This window comes from Akebia trifoliata, chromosome 9, assembly GCF_017979445.1.
Source record: "Akebia trifoliata isolate Shusen 1 chromosome 9, ASM1797944v1, whole genome shotgun sequence".
Lineage (NCBI taxonomy): Eukaryota > Viridiplantae > Streptophyta > Magnoliopsida > Ranunculales > Lardizabalaceae > Akebia > Akebia trifoliata.
Genome location: NC_141383.1, coordinates 9,419,945 through 9,426,462, shown reverse-complemented (window position 1 = coordinate 9,426,462; position 6,518 = coordinate 9,419,945).

Genomic DNA, 6,518 nt, shown 5'->3' with positions numbered 1-6,518 from the left:
TTATGCCCAGCTGTATATAAAAAAATTGTAATTTGTTCTTCAACTCTCACTGTTCTACTATCTTGAAGTAATCCTTTATCTCTCATAAAATAAAATAATCTATTGAAGACATACTTATCCATACGAAAATTATCGAGTATTGGGTTGTCTAAATCAAGTATTTCTCTGACATATGAATCACCAAAAAGTAGTGAAGTTTGACTTGATTGCTTCATGCGTTGATTCCTTATACGGTAGTAATATTATAGTAAAATAAAAAGGAAAAATTTCTTCCTTGTGCTATCATCCATCTGTTATTGCATATATGCAAATCATATGATTATAAACATATAACAATTTATAATCATCCAATTATATAGAGTTTAAATGAAAAATAAAAAAGTTAAGCACAAATATTTCTAACAAATATAACGTAAAATTATTAAGTAAAAAATGCATGTAAAAATTTAATAAACTAAAGTAGTATCATCAAACAACTATGGTAATAAAAAAAAAATATCACTATTCTATTACAACATTTAATAGAAATTGTAATCATAAATTTATCCCATCCTCAGAAGATTGTCCATCACGAGATCCCATTAGTTTCTTTAAACTTCATTTTAATCCACTCTGATGCAGATATGCGATCAATATCCATCAATCCAACAAAAATCTCTCTGTTAAAAGACTCTTTAAATAATTTGTCAACTAAAAACATCCATATTGGTCCATATTGATCCATGTCATGAAAAGTACTCAACAGGTTAATGCATGAGATAATAAAAGTGTCATTCTTTAAGTTTTTCATCATCTTTTATTTTTTCAAATCCGTCTCTATACTGTCAATCATAACACAAAGTATTCTATGGACTTCAACATCGTCCATTTTTGCATTTCTTTTTGCATTTACACTTGTGGTAGAAGAGGGGTCAAACTCACTCGATCTCTTATGACGTCTTTTAGGTATCTCTTCAATAGATTTTTCAACTGGATCAATTGAAGTATTTGGTGTTGACCCTTCATTCGAATCATCAATATCTGCATTCAAATCATCGAGACAAACACAACTATCTTGCATGATTGAAGAAGACTTCTCGTTTGGAGTCATACAATATTTTTCAGTTGCAATGGTCCCACCAAATATTTGGTCAGTTCATCTTCGTACTCTAGTGCCTTATATCGAAATTGATTGAAATGTTTATTTAACTGTTAAAAGATATAAAACATAATCATAAAAAAAAAAATTAACCAACTCATTTAACTTTAATTATCATATGAAAATAAAATAAAAATTACCAAAACATATGACTTCCATAGTTTATTAGTTGCTTCAAAGGATCATGTATTTACATCCCATCGTAATCCAGATTTCATCCTAAAATTCTTCCATGCTTTACATATATCATTCACGTAATCCCAGCGATACTTGTATTGAACTTTAGTGTAAGATTTTTTTGACTTTTCTTCAAATATAATTATAAAATAATCATGTCCTTTTGAGGTTAGACCCCATCCTCCTTTACCATATTTGTGAACTACTTCAACATAACATTCCACCCAAATTTTATGTATCGCTAAATCTCAATATATTTTTGCTAATGGTTGACTAGATATTATCTTGATAAATACTGCAAAAGTAAAATTTAAATTAAAAAAAAAAATTTAAGTGAATAGTATGAAATACCTTAACATGAGAATTATATAAGTAAAACTGATGCACATTTTAGTCAGATAAAATAATCAAAGAACTACAAAGAGGATGATGCACAGAGTCAGATAAAACTCTGCTAGCACCATTTTTTCAAAACCATGCAGGCAATAAAACATCTTTGAACCAAGGCAATACATTGCCTATTCTCTGCTATTTCATATCACAGCTATACAAAATCATGTTGTGTTTAGGCTCATAAAAATGACCTAGATTCGTTGAGCTAGTTCAAATCAAAAAGAAAAAAAGAGAGAGGCCATACAATGATCAGAATAACAGAAAAATAGTAACTCGCTATAGAAGGTCAGAACTATTATACTAAAGGTGATAAACTAGGTTTCTTGAATGGGTACTAAAGAGAAGAAACAATAACCATTGACATGAACTAGGTTAGAAGATGGAATTTTGTGGCTCATTAATTGTCTAAAGGTGCTTCATAGGTTTTTTTGCCACCTAGAAAAAGACAAGGGCACAGCCACACAAGCACCCAATCCTTGTGCAAGATATAATTGAACTTTCATCTAAACATATAGTTGGCTGACATGGATGATATCTATTGTACAAAACAAATCAATTAACTGGAAGCTTTGCATTCATACCATTGTTAACAGTCTGATCATCCATCACACACATCCAAAGTCCTCTCCTAGGCTCCCACCTCGACACCCCCATTCTCATCCCATCCAAAAGTATAAATATATAGAAGACATTTCCCGGACTCACTCAAGGAAACAACAATAGCGACCCACCTTAAGCCGTACAAGACATTCGATTTCTTCTAATTGGGATAGACCCACAACCAAATCGAAGATCTCTAATTACTTGTAAGTTCGTTTCTGTTTTGGGATTTTTATTTTTATTTTTATAACTTATTATAAGTTCTGTTTTCTAATTTTATTTTTATCCTCTTTGAAAAAAAAATTGATTTTGATATATTCCTATGCTTCAATGTTAGGGGAACTTTTGGTTATCTTGATCTCGAATATATGTCAACAATGGCTTTCACTAAGAAAAGTGATGTATACAGCTTCAAAGTGCTATTCTTTGAACTTATTGCAAGCAGGAATCCTCAACAAGGTCTCATGGAATACGTTGAGCTTGTATGCTCTCTCTCTTACATAGACACACACACGACCTTCTTTGATGAGGTTCCATGGTGGATAGTTGAAAGCGCCCTCGATTCGCGGGGTGCGCGGATCCGCTTTTGACCTTTGAGGTTTGGTAGTCGCCACCTAGTTATTACGGTCTAGGAATCGAATATCAACTCTAAATGGATAAAGACAACTAATCTACTTGAAAAAAATAACTGAGTTCGGGGATCGAATTACGGGTTTGGAAGGTGTTAGGCACCAACCCCGCCCGGCAAACGCTGGTCTCTACTAATTTCTAAATAAACTATATTGCTAAAAGACCTAAGTAATAAATAAAAAAAATAAGAAATATATACCTTTCCGAAAACAACGGTCTTGTTCCCTCAGATTTGATAGAGTAGCTCCTTGTACAGTACTCTTCGCTTCGTTCTGTCTCCAAATCTGATTTCTGATCTCAGAGGCAAGGTATCTCTTTCTTAGATTTGGATTCTTCGAATTTTTTTATATATTTATGGGTCTTTTTGAAGGTCTTCTAGGTGTTTTTCGAGCTAAAGTTGAAGTATGGGTGTTAGGTAAGGAGTTAGAGCTTCAAAATTAGGATTTATGGGAGGCTAGGAAACCTTTTTGACCTACTTCTCTTAAGGTTTATTATTTGATACGAAAATAGGATATGGAGACTCCTATTTATAAACTTTGTTAAGTGCCTTTTAGATAGAGTTAAGGTTTAATTATAATTTTTTTAGAGAGAATTATTGTTTAATTATAATTCTTTTAGAAAGAGTTATTATTTAGTTAGAATTCTATTAAATAAAGTTATTATTTAATTAGAAATCTATTAGGATTTATTATTTGATTAGGATTACTTTAAATAGAATTATTATTTAATTAAAACTCTATTAGGATTTTTACTTTTTGTCTCATTTGATTGACTTTAAGATTTTTACTTTAGTCTTACTTGGTTGACTTTTAATATCTTGACTTTAGTATTACTTGAGTGACTTTAAGATCTTGAATTTAGTCTTACTTGATTGACTTTAATTTTTTGGAGAACCCCCTTTATTATATCTTTAATTCCTTGGGCCCCCAGATGGAGGGGTCCTTGAATAAATATCTTGGCAAACCATCAACAATTTTGCCTGAAAACCTGATTGATCGATTTTTTTAGTTCAAAATTTTAAATTAATTTTATTAATATTTTACTTTACATTATTTAATATTTTATTTATTAATTTTAAAATTAAAAAAATTTTGATTGGAAAATTATCGTTTTGCCCTTGAAGAGAATTTTTACGTTTCAAGTCAGTTTTTGATGTTCTAGGATGTTTTAGAATCGATTTTCGTAAGTAATTTAATAGAAATATTAGTTTGTATCATTTATGAATTATTTTGTGAAGAATGTCGTGAACTTTATGAGGAGCATTTTCGTAATTTTGTTGAATTTTGTGAAAATTGACGAAATGATTTATTTAATTTCGATTTGTTATTTTATGTATTTGAAAGAATTTTTCTAAGCGTAATATAGGCTCTAGGGTTGTTTTGAGATTATGGGTATTTTGATAATTTGGTCATTTTTTATCGATTTTTATCGCAAAGCTTCTTTTTGTATACAAGATGATGATTTCTATGTTTCTGGGGTCATATTTTTCTAGTGTAGTGTGGTTTCTACAGTTTTGTCAGTTCGAGATACTTCATTTGAATTTCTGAAACATATCTAGTAACAAAAACATATCTAGTAACAAAAACAATATTGGAATAATCATCCATCATTGGGAATCGTTGCAATCGGGTTGATGAGTTTATTAATCAGACGAGTGCAAAAATGAGGTGTCTACAGATGCCCCTCTTTGACAGAGGATTGAAGCAAACTAGATAGCAAATCTATTTTGGTAGATATTTCGATATCCGAATACCAAAGCTAGTGAGAGTTTATTTTGTCACCTGATTTAGCAATTTGTCGAGGCGTTCGGATCCTTGAGGGTAAAGCTCTCCACGAACTAAAAAAAATGTTAGGTCCTTGAGCGCAAGCTCTCACTGGCGGTGTCAGATCCCTGAATTTTATAAAATTCTCCCTGACTAATGCAAAAGTGCACGTGTGTGCATTGGTGTGATGCTAATTTTGGAAAAGTACGTTTCTATTTTACGCATTCATAAAAAAACTTAGTAAGGTGATGAGCAAAACATGAAATCTGGGTAAAGCCTGAGAAAAACTTTCAGTTTGAACAAAGAAAAATAAGATCTGAGAAAAATTCGAGCAAAGGTTGAATGTCCTACTTTACCTACCCTGGGTGAAAGAGTAATGAACTCAGCTTTTTGGGAAGTTTTACTCTACCTACTTGGAGTGAAAGAGTAATAACTAAATTTTTTTCGGAAGTTCTACTCTACCTACTCGGAGTGAAAGAGTAATAAACTAATTTTTTTGGGAAGATCTACTCTACCTACTCGGAGTGAAAGAGTAATGAACTAAGCTTTTTGGGAGTTCTACCTACTCAGGGTGAAAGAGTAATGAACTAATTTTTTTTGGAAGTTCTATTCTAACTACTCGGAGTGAAAGAGTAATAAACTAATTTTTTTGGGAGTCCTACTCTACTTGCCCAGGGTGAAAGAGTAATGAACTAATTTTTTTTTGGAAAGTTCTACTTTACCTACTCGGAGTGAAAGAGTAATGAACTAATTTTTTTGGGAAGTTCTACTCTACCTACTCAGGGTGAAAGAGTAATGAACTAATTTTTTTGGGAAGTTCTGCTCTACCTACTAGGAGTGAAAGAGTAATGAACTAATTTTTTTTGGGAGATTCTACTCTACCTATTCTGAGTGAAAGAGTAATGAACTAGCAAAATTCGAGAAAACCCTCGGCGACAATTGAGTAAAATCCAAGATAACCCTTGATGGCATCTGAACAAAATCCAAGTTAACCTTTGGCAACAACTGAGCAAAATTCAAGATAACCCTTAGTGAAAACTGAGCAAAATCCAAGATAACCCTTGGCGACATCTGAGCAAAACTGGTAGAGGAATGAATGAATTTTGGAACAGAATGAATGAATCTGGAGAAGAATGATTAAAATGAATCTGGATGAGATTGAAAATGAATCTGGAGAATAATGATTGAATCGGAGAATGTATGAATAAATCTGGAAGAGAATGATCGAATCCAAGAATGAATGGATCTGGAAAAAGATTAATGAATTTGGGAACGAAAGAATGCATTATCTCCTGCTCTAAGTAAATGAGTTATTCTCTGGGAGAAAATCAAAATATGATATTAGGAACATTTTTGTTTAACCCTCAAAGGGTTTTTTTTATAAAATTTTTATGAATTTAAAACCTGAGTTTTTATTTCTTTTGAACCTCAAGGGTTTTTTGAAAAACTGTTATCAAGATGGTAACCTTAAGTTTGGAGTTTCTATTATCTTTTAGGATTAACATTGCTAAAAAACAAAATGCCCCTAGTTTGACAATAAACATGGCATTGGAGATAATTGAATACATCATGCAAAAAAATGCCCCTAGTATAAGGGGGAAACTACATATTTAGAGGAGAAAGAAAATGCCCCTTGTATAAAGATTTGAAATCCTTGATTATCACAAGCGTAATAAAGGTTTAACTTTTAATTTTGACTTTTTATATTGAAGATTTTGAGTCAAGCTCAAAGAAATTGGAACAAAATATTTTTTTATGAAATTCATCATAAAATTTGTTCTTTCTCCCCGTCGGTTCGCTTAGGGACATCAAACTCT